Source organism: Poromitra crassiceps (assembly GCF_964638095.1).
Source record: "Poromitra crassiceps genome assembly, chromosome: 16".
Classification (NCBI taxonomy): Eukaryota; Metazoa; Chordata; class Actinopteri; order Beryciformes; family Melamphaidae; genus Poromitra; species Poromitra crassiceps.
This window is the reverse complement of record NC_139645.1, coordinates 32,645,743-32,659,082: the sequence shown is the minus strand read 5'-3', so window position 1 is coordinate 32,659,082 and position 13,340 is coordinate 32,645,743. Positions and strand designations below refer to the sequence as shown.

At 50.3% G+C, this 13,340-nt stretch overlaps 1 pseudogene across 1 annotated transcript in view; it reads left to right on the top strand.

The window, feature by feature from the left end:
• Positions 1 to 5,096: 5,096 nt before the first annotated feature.
• The window catches only part of LOC310791595 (intermembrane lipid transfer protein VPS13C-like), a 141,799-nt pseudogene continuing 133,555 nt past the window's right edge, over positions 5,097 to 13,340 (top strand). Inside the window, exons 1-2 of the transcript in view lie at positions 5,097 to 5,104; positions 12,779 to 13,269. The product of the transcript in view is annotated as an intermembrane lipid transfer protein VPS13C-like (transcript). The remainder of the gene's footprint in view (positions 5,105 to 12,778; positions 13,270 to 13,340) is intronic.

Genomic DNA, 13,340 nt, shown 5'->3' with positions numbered 1-13,340 from the left:
TGGCCTACTTGGCTGCCTTGGCGCGACTACCCTGACTTTCTGCTCTCTCTTTCTCTTTCCCCCCCCAAAAATGAGCCGGGGAGTTTACTGCGCCTTGCTGGCGCCGTGCTTTCGGGGAGCCACCACCAACGAGACATTTTCTTCATCGGCACGGAAGTCCGGGACATTGTTTGTTGCCATGCTCACCGATTTAAGGGAGGAGGGTTCTTTGGGCCGCCAGTATGGCCGCCTGCTCCGGGCGGATGTAGCTGGAGAATGCCGATGACGACCAGCGGCCCATTTGCTGGAGGGAGGCGGAGGACACTCCTTGCTCGGCGGCCGAGGTGGCCGCTCCGATCCTGAAGGAGTGGCTGGAGTAGTTCTTTGTCGGGAGGTTGCATTGCTGGAGCGTCTGCTTGAGGTGCAGGGTGAACCAGGATCTTGTCATGTGGTGACAAGGTGCGATGAGGAACAGGGGGGCCGAGGGGCCGGTCCGAGGCCTGAGCCTGACGTAGTGAGCCATGGACGAGAAGGGGCAGAAGGGGGAATTGTTCCGGGCGATGACGATGGAGCATGCCCCGCCTGCTTTGGCGTGTTTGAGGGCGATGCTGTAGTGGTCGGGGTAAAACTTTAGGTCGGCCAGGGTCACATCCCGTGCGGGGTCGAACGTTGTGGGGGAAGTGAACTCGCTGACCCTGAGGAATCCGTAAAAGGCTAGGGAAAATACGCATTCTAGGAGGGCATTTATCAGTGGTGAGGGGCTGGCCTCTCTCGAGCGGGTCAGCAGCTGCCGCAGCACGGGGAGGGTGATGGGACGCCTGGCGTCTGGGGCGGAGGGGAAGGCCTTGGTAATCCCTTTTAGCAGGGACTTGATGATGGCAGAGGAGAACAGGCTGGGGAACGCGGGGTCGTATTGCCTTGCGTGGAACTGGATCCCCGCCACTAGGCTGCGGATGTAGCGGGGGCGCAGGCGTCGGGTGGTTGCGCAGAAGGTAATGAAGGCGCATACCGTGGGGAGCAGGACCGGGTAGGTGGGAAGGTCCACTGAGACGCAGAACGAAGCGAATGACCGCCAGGCCGAATCGTAGGCTTTGACCGTGGAACTGGGCAGGCCATTCCTGATGAGGAGTTGGGCAGTGTGGAGTAGATTGGTGCGGCTTTAGCTCAGGAGGTAGAGCGGGTCGGCCAATGACGCAAGGGTTGGCGGTTCGATCCCCGCTCCCTCCCAGCTGCCGTCGCTGTGTCCTTGGGCAAGACACTTAACCCTCCTTGCTCCCGATGGTGTGTAGGCACCCTGCGCGGCAGCCTGCCGCCATTGGTGTATGAATGGGTGAATGTAGACTATCTACTCATTGTAAAGCGCTTTGGATAAAAGCGCTATATAAATGCAGACCATTTACCATTTACCATTGGTGAGAAGGGGATTGTGGTGGTGAGGGGGCAGGACGGGGAAGGGCTGGCTTACGAGAGGGTGAGGGTGGAGAATGGGGGAATCGGTGTTGGAGATGGGTCGGCCTCGGGGCAGAGTCTGCGGAACGCCTGAAAATTGAAACGGGAGAGATGGTCAGCAAGGATATTAGAGTGACCGGGGAGGTGCTGGGCTACTATAATGAAGTTATGGGCGACTGAGAGCCAGGTCAGGCGCCGCACGAAAGGCATGATATCCGGGGATGCTGAGCGCCCCTTATTGACTATGTCAACCACCGCTGCGTTGTCGCATTTTACGGCTATCCGTTTCCTTGCCCAGAGACTTCCCCACAGGTGACATGCGACCACTATTGGGTAGATTTCGTACAGCGCGGAGGACTGGTCCAGCCCGGCGAACTGCCGCGGCCATGGGCCGGTGAACCACCGGGCTCCGAAAAGCCCCCCGAAGCCCACGGACGGGGCCGCGTCTGTAAAAAATTTCAGGTCGTCGGCCGACGAGACGACGTCCTCGTAGAAGAAGGAAACCCCGTTCCAGTCCGATAACAGGTGAGACCAGAACCGGAGGTCGGACCGGCAGCCCCCGTCGAGGGTGACCGGGTCGAGGAGCCCGGGGACTGAGGACGCCAAGTCGAGCAGCCTAGAAATGAATGAGCGGCCCTGGGGAATTATGCGCATGGCGAAATGTAAGTGGCCGAGGAGGGACAGGAGCTCCTGTTTGGTGACGTGGGTGGCGGACGTATGAGCCTGGGCGATTTCACGGATCCGGGTGAGCTTCTCGGGGGGGAGAGAGGCTTGCATGAGCTCGGAGTCGAGGTTGATGCCCAGGAATTCGAGTGATGACGCAGGGCCGGCGGTTTTCTCCTCTGCTAGAGGCACGCCTAGCCTTCGGAACACCCCCTTCAGTTTAATTAGGGAGGCCGAGGGGACCGACGGGGGGTCCACCAGCAGAAAATCGTCCAGCATGTGGAGCACGGCGGGGAGACGCTCGTTGTTCAGCAGGATCCAGCATAACGCTTCTGATAGGGAGTTGAAGATGGCGGGGCTGCTCCTGCAGCCGAACGTGAGCCTGACGGCGAAGTAGAACCTCGACTCCCATTTGATTCCGAACAGCGGCCATTGGGAGGGATGGATGGGCATGACTTTGAAGGCGTCCGAGATGTCGGCCTTAGAGAGCTGGGCGCCTCTCCCCGCAAACTTAATAAGGAGGATGGCGTGGTCTACTGTGGCGTAGTGGAGGGAGAAGGGTTCGGGGGGAATTAGGCTATTTATGCTGGAGGTGGGGCCGTGCCGGGGTGCCGAGAGGTCGATTATCATTCTTTTCTTGCCGGAATATTTGCGCGTGGCGATGCCTATTGGGCTTGTCCGGAACACCGGGAAGGGGGGGGCCTTGAAGGGGCCGATTAGGAATCCCTTAGATAGTTCTTTGGCGAGAAGTTGGGAGACTACTTCGGGTTCCTTGAGGGTGGATTGCAAATTTTTTGATATGTGGGGGGCCAGGGGGGGGGAGACTACGCCTATCCTGAACCCCTGAGAGAGGCCTGACAGCAGGTAGTCGACGAAAGGGCGGTTGGGGTGAAGGGACAGCTCCTGTGTTAGGGCTGGGACGTCGATGGGGGTGGAGGGGTGGAGTTTTAGTATTGCCGAAAGCCCGATCTCTCCCTCTTGAGGGTCAGCTTTGGGGGGCGGTACCTTCGCGGGCAGGTGGAGCGGGGGTGGGCGTCCCCGCAGGAGCTACATGAGTGCAGGAAGGAACAGTTAGGGACCGTGCACACGTTCTCGTTGAAATATTTGCAGAGCGTGTTGAGGCCGGTGTTACGCACCTGGTTGCCTGCCTGGGAGGACCCGCTGGTGCCGGGCGCCTGGGAGGGGGCGGCGCCGGACTGAAAGGCCGCCTTTGGGCAGAATTGTGCGGAGTGCCCCGGTTCGCCGCATGAGTAGCAGGTGTTCGCCGGCCGCCCGCTAACCAGCTTCATGAATATCTGCGTGTCCATGACGGACCAGTCGAGCCGCCTATTTGCCCGAGTGATCATCAGGGCGGCTTTAGCAGAGAATGCTTTATGATATTGGTAAAATAGTTTACCGTGGCTGGAGTAGAGATCCCCTATTAGCGCTAGATATTTGTCTAGCTCATGGCGGCGCTCTGGATACACTTCACAGATCACGTCACGGTAGACGCCGAACGTGTTTAGGAAGTCACATAAGGACAGGTCTTTGGGCAGGCGGGGGTCGGACGACTTTAAATAAACAGGGCCATCTGGGTCACCCGTAGCCTTCCTTTTACACTCGGGAGATGGCAGGAGTATGCTAACTAAATTGATGTCTCTGCCCTTTAAAATCTCTGACCTTAGCCTGGGCGAAATATCAGCACAGGGAGAAACAAAAGACATACAGAATGGGCTGGCAGGCATGGCGGACGCCAGAGTGTTCATCTGGGCGGGTTGGGTGGTGGTGGGGAGCATATCAGCTTGCTGCATTGGCGGGGGTAGGATCGGCTGCTGCGCCGGGGTTTCCAGGGCGCTCAGACGGGCTTCTACTGCTCTGCTTGCATCTAGCAGAGACAGCAGGATGGCTCTTGACGACCCCTGTCGGCTCGGCGGAGCTACGGATGGGGCCGCTTCCGCTTCCGGGGCGGCGGCCTGGAGGTCAGTGCGACCGGGAAGGACGAGGCGTCTCGCGGCGTCCCCGCGGCCTGCGTTTCCCCGGCGGCTCCCGGCTCTCGGGGCGGCTGCTGGTGTTCGCCCGCGGCCTCTCGCGCGTCCGCGCCGAGCGGCCTCTCCTTCCGGCACGCTCGCACGCGTACTTGGGCGTCCACAGGCCGTCGCAGTGGCGCGCCCCGTGCCACGGGAACGCGTGCTGGGCCTTCTCGTTGGGGCTATGCTAGCAGCCTGTGCAGCCTGTGGTCCAGCCACTTCGCCAGCGTCTTCATCAGAAGACTCGGAAAGCAGGTACGCTCCGTGGCCGGTCCGGAACAGGGAAGCGATGTCTAAGCTGTCGTCGCTGTCCGTGGACAGCCCTGGCTCGGAACTCGACATACCGGAATGGAGTGGGGAGCGTTGAAATCTGCGGTGAATAACCACGGGTGGAGAAGGCTTGAGGATGCTGATTCGGTCTGCAGATGTGGAGCAAAACACGCTTCGGAGGCCGCAAAACAACGCTTCGGAGGCCGGCTTCAAGGGAGATGGACTGCCGTGGGCTGCTGCTGCTATGATCGGCCAGAGAGAGAGAGGTGACGTAGAACCCTTGCTATATATATGAGGATTAGCTGACGTCATGTTTGACGTCATAGCAGACGTCATACTAGGATTTTTGACTGACCACGTTGTGCTAGAACTTGACTGACGTCAGGGGACGACCGGATTACGCGTGAGTGGCCTTCTGCTTGAACTATGGTCTGGAGACCTCACATGATGAGTCGTTCACGCTGGCTGCGGGTCAAACAATAGCTCCCACTATGCGTGGCTCAAACGCCCGGCTGATCCGGATTTCGGGTTCAGGCGAGCCAGCGAGAAAAGGAAAAGGGAGGCCAGGTCTAAACCGCGGCTGTTCAATGAAAAATACATTTTGTATGGATTTACCTGTACCTCAGCGGATCCACCGCAGCCACAGTGTTTTTTCTGTGGCGAAGTCCTGGCAAATAATTAAATGAAGCCAGCTCATCTGCAACGCCACCAGAGCACCAAACACGCAGCATGTCTTGGTAAGGCTGGGTTCACACCGACGACCCAAGCCTTGCCTATGCCTTGCCTTTACCCACGCTTTTTAATAGGCGTCCGTTTTAGTCAACGAGGCTGTGTACACCGGCCGCCTGAGCGTGAACCCTGCGTGTACCCACGCCTTGCCTGTGCCTTGCCGATTTTATCGAATAGGCGTGAGTTCTATTTTGAAGCCGACAAGGCGCGTGCAGGCAGGCTTTTCTGTCAAGCCATGAAAGAAAAACGCGACAATATCCGTGGGAAATGGCAAATTCAACTGAATTTCAAAATAAAATGGAGTTACAACAGTGTTGAGCAGAGCGAGAGAGAGAGAGATTGACGGGTGGCTATCACGTGGGGCTTTCTCCCCGTCGGCAAACAAATCTTCATGAGAGAGAATAGCGACCGAAGAAGCAAGATGGACAATGTTGTTGTGCCAGCACATATTCTTGCAAGATTACCTCTCTAAAATGTCCGACTATAGTCAGACCTGGTTATACATATCCAGCATCAATAGAACATTAAATATATCAGATTTATTTTACCTAGAGGCTACCCATGACAATTCTGGACAACACGTGAAAAAATACAGTCGGGAGAGAGGAGAGGCGCTTGTGACTCGGCTCCAGGTTCGGCGTGCAAAAGGCGTGCGGTGTGATCGCAAAAGCGTGTAACAGGTTCACGCCCAGCTCGGCGTAGGCGTGGGTTGAGGCAAGGCAAGGCATAGATTGTCTGTGTGAACGTAGCCTAAGACGAACTACTTTTTCACTCGAAAACTCAGAGTTCAAGTCGAGTCGGGCTACAATGAAGAAAGCTACAAGTGTTTCAAGCAAAGCACTGGAGGTGTCGTACTCTGTGTCACTGCTTGTGGCTAAATCAAAAAAGCCTCATTCAATCGTTGAGGATCTGATTCTTCCTGCAGCCCTGATGTTAGCTGAAACTATGATCGACAAGAAAGCAGCAGACGCTCTCAAAACGGTTCCATTGTCAAACAACACAGTCTCTCGTCGGATCGATGATATGTCAATTAATATTGTTGGACAAGTTGTGAATAAAATGAAGCAAGCAGGTCAATTCGCTTTGCAGTTAGATGAAATGACCGATGTCAGTGGGGAAGCCCAGCTGCTGGCATTTGCTCGTTATAAAGACATGTCGGACATAAATGAACATATTTTGTTTTGCAAGAAGCTTGTAGGAAAGACAACTGGCGAGGAAATATTTCAGATTATAGACAGCTTTTTTAAAGACAACAATCTGGAGTGGAAATCTTGTAGTCATATCTGTACCGATGGCGCAGCTGCAATGACGGGGAAAATCAAAGGACTGTGATGTGCACTGATTTGAACTTTTGCTTTTTGGATCTACTTATCTTATGTGTGATATTTTGCCTGGTAACAGCTGTCCCCAGAACTGTCAAAGCTTATGAAAGACAAACTAGCTCAGGTGTCTTTTTAAAGGTGCCAAGTGACTGAATAAAAATAGTTGAAACTGTTACTGTGTGAGTCTGAATATATCTATCTCTATATAGGCTATATATAATATTTTGCTAATTCTCAATAAGTGTATAGCTATTAGTATTAAAGGGGAGTCATTCAAAATGATTTTAATTTAATATTGTTTTAATTTAATAATCAGTTGTGTTGGATAGTAAAAGTTGAATGAGATTAATGGAACAAATTTGGGAGAATCATCAACACGTGATGTGTAAATGTGGTGCGCAGTGCATGTAAACAATGATCCAGCCAGCCGCTAATATAGGAGAATGTAATGTATTAATAATGTTACATTTACTGTAACTTACTGTACCAGTTTGCATAGTCATATGCTCATATCGGTGCAAAATCTGTACACAATCCACATAGAAAAAGGTCTATTTTCATTCCAGCTCAAAAATTCACTATATCGGTTCCTTATCGGCTATCGGTGATTTTCCTGCCTCTAGTATCGTTATCGGTTATCGGTTGAAAAAACCATATCGGTCGGTCTCTAGTAAATAGTGAATGAATGAGTAATTTTGTTTTGGCCTATCCAGGCCGGGTCTTCTTGTTTTCCCTTGTGTCTCCCTGTCCGTGTTTGTGTCATATTTGGATATCTTCTCTGGAGTGGATTTCGCCTGGGTTAGGGTTAGGGTTAACCCTAACCCTTGCATAGTGCAGTAGTCGTGGCGAGCCAACCTAAAGGACGATCCTGAACGAACTGAACTGTTGCTTTCCCGTTTGCTTTCACCTGGAAATCCCGGTAGGACTGGTCTATACCAGAACACTCAAGGATTTAGTTGATGGACTGAGTATTCTTATTCTTTCATCGGACGGACGAAAGGAAAAAAGGGGAAACTTATTAATTCATCTCTGGTTATTTTTGTGAAGTTACTTGTGATTTTCCTGTCAATTGATATTGCACTATTTTTGTTAAGAGGCATTTTATTTGTTCCTTTTGTATTTTTGCACTAAGGTCAAACTGGTTTGTTGCTAATATATACTTATACCAAAATGATCTAACTCCAGCCTAAAAGCTAGGTCAAACCTCTTTAAAAACTGTCTCTAAAATAGGTTCCAAATAAGTTATTAAATAAATACAAGTGTTTCTTAGTATAAAAGGTGCGACTGCACTATAAAAAGTTATTTAGTTAAAAAACCCAAATGTTACACTGTAAAAAGTGACAAAACAGGAATTACACTGTAAAAAGTGAAAAAACAAGAAATATACGGTTAAAGAAAAGACAATACACTGTATATGTTTATATGCTTTTATTTCATTTTTATTACAATTTTTCAATATACATTTCATACTTTCATACTTAGCCTACCTGTTGGTCTCTGAGTCTTCTTTGCTCTTGCTACGCCATACTTAAAGTCCCTGGAAACCAAAATCCACAAAAACGTTCTAACTATGTTATTTAGGATCTTATGTTAGTAATTGTGTGTCTCCGAAATTATTATACATTACTTTCAACCCAAAGCCTTAAAATCGACACTTTTCTACAAGATTCTACAAGATACTTCCTCATTGAAGAGAGCAGTGCGCGAGGTGCTAAAATGCAGGAGCTTATGACGTCATAAGCTCTATATAACCTTTGTACACGCGCAACCCGCAGTCCCGCACATTCTGCCTCCATCTCTCTTCAGAGTTCTAGTGGTCCCACACCTTTTTGCAGCTAGCTAACTACGCATTGCGTCAACACAAAGGCTCTTTTAAGAACCAACATCTATCTATCTATCTATCTATCTATCTATCTATCTGTCTATCTGTCTATCTATCTGTCTATCTGCAAGTTTATCGCTACTTCTATCGTTACTCGTCGGCGGTGTGTAGGAACCTTGAGAGGGAAAGCTCTCTACTCTGCCTGCGAGGGCACAGCGCTGCTGTGTGCTGTGTGTGTGGTGTGTGTGTGTGCGCGCGTGCAGACAGATAAGATAGACAGATGACCGTCAGTCAGTACGCTATGAGCGGGGCAACGCGCGAACACACACACACACACACACACACACACACACCATCTCTCTCTTTCTCTCTTCTCCTTCGAGAGAGAGAGAGACAGAGAATTTTCCCTGCTGCAGACGGGACACGCCCACACAGTCCGCGGGAGAAAATACACTCTAAAAAATAATTGATTCTCATTACTTTTGCCATGGCTGTCAAACCTAAATTTATATACTTTGCGACGTTCATCATCGTTCAAATTTGGCTGGTGGCTTATTAACATAGGCCCCTGTGATGTGATGAACTCAAAATGCTAAATAATAATAAAATATTTCTGGTTTCCAGGGACTTTAAGCAATATCACACGAGAGGGAGTGCGGTTGTTGGCTAATATTGGCACTGTTGTGATTCGGTCGTAGGCACGAGCATGACCTCGAGTGTGATATTGCTTTTATACAACAGTTCTATTGAACAAAGCTGATTAAAAAAATGACAAAAAGCTGAGAAAATATATGATTTCTCTATTTATTCCTCCGCCAACAAAAATAGTTCCCTCAGCCTTCTGCTTTGCCGAAAATGTAGCCTAATCTGCCTAATTAACTGCAGGCTGTCTAGTTTACGACGGTCTACTCTACAGCTGTGAAGCGTTTTGTTGATTAGAGCAGCTGTGAAGCGGAGTGATCTACACACAGTGAAGCACCAGTGCATTATTATGAAATATTGGCACTGGTAGGCAAGGGCGCCGAAAATGTGGGTGTCGCGCGAGCACCCACGGAAAGAGCCGAGCACCCACCGGGAAATGAGGGGAGAGAGAGAGAGAGATAGATGCATCATGCCTATTACTGTGCCACAGGCAGATATCTCTCTCTCTCTCACTCCCCTCATCATTTCCCCGTGGATGCTCTGCTCTGGGCTCTGGGCTGTGGGGGCTGGGCCGCCTGGGCGGGGTCGAGTCATTTTACATGATAGCAAACTCAACCCGCCCGAGCCCCGCCGGCGGCCCCGGGTTGCAAAACGAGTTGATCCAAACATAGCCCGTTAATCTGATTGGCTGCATGAGTCAGTGCACTCTACGTGACCCTGCTGACGTAGTGACGTTAACACACTTGTGGACTTGAGCGGTATCTGACAGAGAGTGACAGACAGACTGACAGTTATCGACAACAACTAGAACTAGCCAAAAACAAAATGAGGAGATTTTTGATTAAACCTAGTGGGGTTTCCACCACCACCACAACGACTTCCAGTTCCACAACAACCAGCGTGGTTTCCAGTGCGACTGGGACTACGTCTACTAGTACCACCGGCCGCCGAGGCCAAGTACTTCATCATCTGCGACTGCGACTGGCGAGCCCGGCGGGCTGCAGAAGGGATCATGGACAAAAGAAAGGGCGGACTTATCAAGCTAGCTGGAAAACCAAATTCCCATGGATAACCTATGAAGACACAAAGGACAAAGTATTTTGTGAGGTGTGCACTGCAGCTAAAAACATGGGGGCTCCGCTTCCCTCCACATCACCCCATCTAGAATCTTTGAAGGCTTTTGTACAAGAAGGCTTTTCCAGCTGGGCTAAAGCATTAGAAGGATTCACAAAACAATTCATCTGACGCTCAACTCCAAGGGGCAACACTTTCCTCATAAAGAAAAAATAACGTCAATGGTGAGTGAAAAAATAAAACCTTTTCTATTTAATAGCTATGCGGGCCTAATATTGTTGGTAAATTAATTGTGACAGTGCAATGTGTACAGTATTATGTTTGGCTTGTGTTGGTGTGGTGTCTCTGAGCCACATGGGGCTTGGTGTGTAATTGAGCTATCTATGATTTATCTTCTAAATAATTCCGGTGGCATAATTATTATTTTCCGTGCATTATGAGCCTCATAATATATCAGGTGTAGTAGTGTATGTTAATGTTGGTTAAAACCTTTGATCTCTCAATGTGTCTGTGTGGGCCGCTGACGCTGTTCATGTCCTATGGTGCTGAAATGAGTGTGTGGTTGAGTGCTTCGGTCGCTTATTCCTATTCTGTCGAACTGAAGTTGTGTGTGTGTGTGTGTGTGTGTGTGTGTGTGTGTGTGTGTGTAGGTCGCTGTTAAATCTCCTATGGTGCTGAAATGTGTGCGTTTGCGTCACTGCAGCTTTATCGCGTTTGGGTCGGCTGGGCTCGGCTGGGCACCCACTGGCACAGACATAAATCGGTGCCTATGCTGGTATCCCTCTTGTCCAATCAAATTGCCCGGCCGGAACTAACTGTTGTATAATTACTGATAACGGCGCTTTCTCCTGTGAACCGAACCTAGTCTCTGATGCGCTGGTCCAAGTGGTTGTTGATTCTAGAGGTAAAAAGACAAGTCTCGGTGGTGCAGTGGTAAGCACTATCGCCTCACAGCTCGAAGGTCGTGGGTTCGATTCCCACCTGGGATGAGGTGAACGCTGAAGGAATGCGTGCCCGTCCGCATGTCCTCGAGTGCCCACTGCCCGGGTGGGGTCGGCAAAAGGGCCTTTCTGTGTGGAGTTTGCATGTTCTCCCCGTGCCTCCCGGGGGTTTCCTTCATATAGGAACCCCCTTCACAAAAACATGCAATATCCTGGTTGCTAATGTGGTTCCTCCTCTGGTCGTTAAGGGCGCCTGTTCAGAGGGAGGGGAACTGGTTGGAATAGCGTGAACCTCCCACGTGCTATGTCCTACCGGTGAAGCTTCATCTGGCAGGTGAAAAGAAGTGGCTGGCTGACTGCCCATGTCTCGGAGGAAGCATGGAGCCAGTCTCGGCTCTCCCCAGATCGGCAGAGGATGGAGTAGCAACCAGGATTGAGAAATCAAGTGAGCACTAACGGGGGATAAAATGGGATAAAAAAAAATCTGGAAAAAAAAAAATTACCACCCAGTATCTATTCTAAGTTAGAGCTGAGACCGGTTACACATACACGCACGCACGCACGCACGCACGCACGCACACACACACACACGTGACCTGGACGTGACCTAGGCCTCCAAATATAAATACAAGCGTTGCATTTGTTCCCGAACAGTATAGAGACACTGCAAAACACGTCATCATTCAGAAGCCACGCCCAAGACGGGGGAAAATACAAGGAAGCACTGACTGACGACTGCAGCTAGCAAAACAAACCGCGGCTAACCGGGGCGAAGGGAGGAACTCTCGTCAGATAGAAATAGTTTTGTGGGGTTTTACAGGGATTTGGACAGTTTTCTTTTTAGATGATGTCAAAAGATTATTTCAGTACACTTCCTCCAATGGAGAGGGAAAGGTACATCGAGAAAATGAACTCAGTTGGCCTGGAGCAGTGTCCCTTTTCATTGCCCAAACAACGCTGGATAAACGATCCCACACATGATGAGCTTTTAGGCATGTTTAAATTAATGAAAATAACGCTGGTGTAACGTCAGACAGATGGCATCAGACACACTGGCGTTCTCCTATGTCACGTAGTTGCACACAAACATCATATATATGGAAGATGAACAGTCCAACTTACTTCCTTGACAGCTAAATCCACATTTTCTTCTCGGGAATGCTCAATGGCTTCCTTGTTTTGCTCCGGACTACAAAAAAACTTTAATTGGCGATTTTTTACATTTGTTGTCTGCGCAGCCCACCACACAACAGCTTTTAATTCAAGCAAAATTACGCTGGTGAATGGGAGTGAACAGAGCGATTTCCCCCGTGATGGGTGTGGCCTATTTCATGCAGTGTCTATGGTTTTCCACAGCCACGCCCACTTAGGAGACCTGAATCTATTGGAGTCAATGGGAGGAGTGAAGGTAATCTCAGATTATGACCCCATAGTCATCAATATTCGGTCCATTTTCCAAAGTCACATTATCTTCTGAACAATAAATGTTCTTCCATCTCGCCTTCTTCTCATGTGTCTGACATGCTGCCTCACTGCAGTGTGACTGTTTACATTGTGTCTGACATGCTGCCTCACTGCAGTGTGACTGTTTACATTGTGGGATTAACAAAAGTTTATGATACTTTGAAGCGTTACTTTTTTTTTAAATTATTATTACCATTTTGATGATTTTTTTTAAATAATAAAAGTGGTCCTCATTTGTGAAGATTATCTTGCTGAACACAAAGGTCTCAGTTTTCATAAACCTTATTTCAAGCAATTAACCCAAATCCTCATACAGAAATGCCATGACTTCCTGACAAGGGAACCAGCGCAATGGTTTCTGTCAGACACAGCTGCCTGTTGATTGGCTGTTGGTGGTCATGTGACTTCCCGCTCCAGGTTCAAGGTGTCAGGAGAGCTTCCTGTGCTACATGTGAAGATCTCCGACCAGAAGATCCAGGGTGTGCTCGAGCTGGTGGACAGCATCCCCCTGCCTCGCATAGGCTCCGCCCCCTCCACACCCACTGCCAAGGTACGCATGGTTCAGTCCATACAGGCTCCTCCCCCAACCGCCAAGGTATGCCTGGTTCAGTCCATACAGGCTCCTCCCCCAACCGCCAAGGTATGCATGGTTCAGTCCATACAGGCTCCTCCCCCAACCGCCAAGGTACGCATGGTTCAGTCCATACAGGCTCCTCCCCCAACCGCCAAGGTATGCCTGGTTCAGTCCATACAGGCTCCTCCCCAACCGCCAAGGTATGCCTGGTTCAGTCCATACAAGCTCCTCCCCAACCGCCAAGGTATGCCTGGTTCTGTACACACAGGCTCCACCCCCAACCGCCAAGGTATGCCTGGTTCTGTACACACAGGCTCCTCCCCCAACCGCCAAGGTATGCCTGGTTCTGTACACACAGGCTCCTCCCCCAGAGGAGTTTTCAGAAGAACAAAAATGAACATTCAC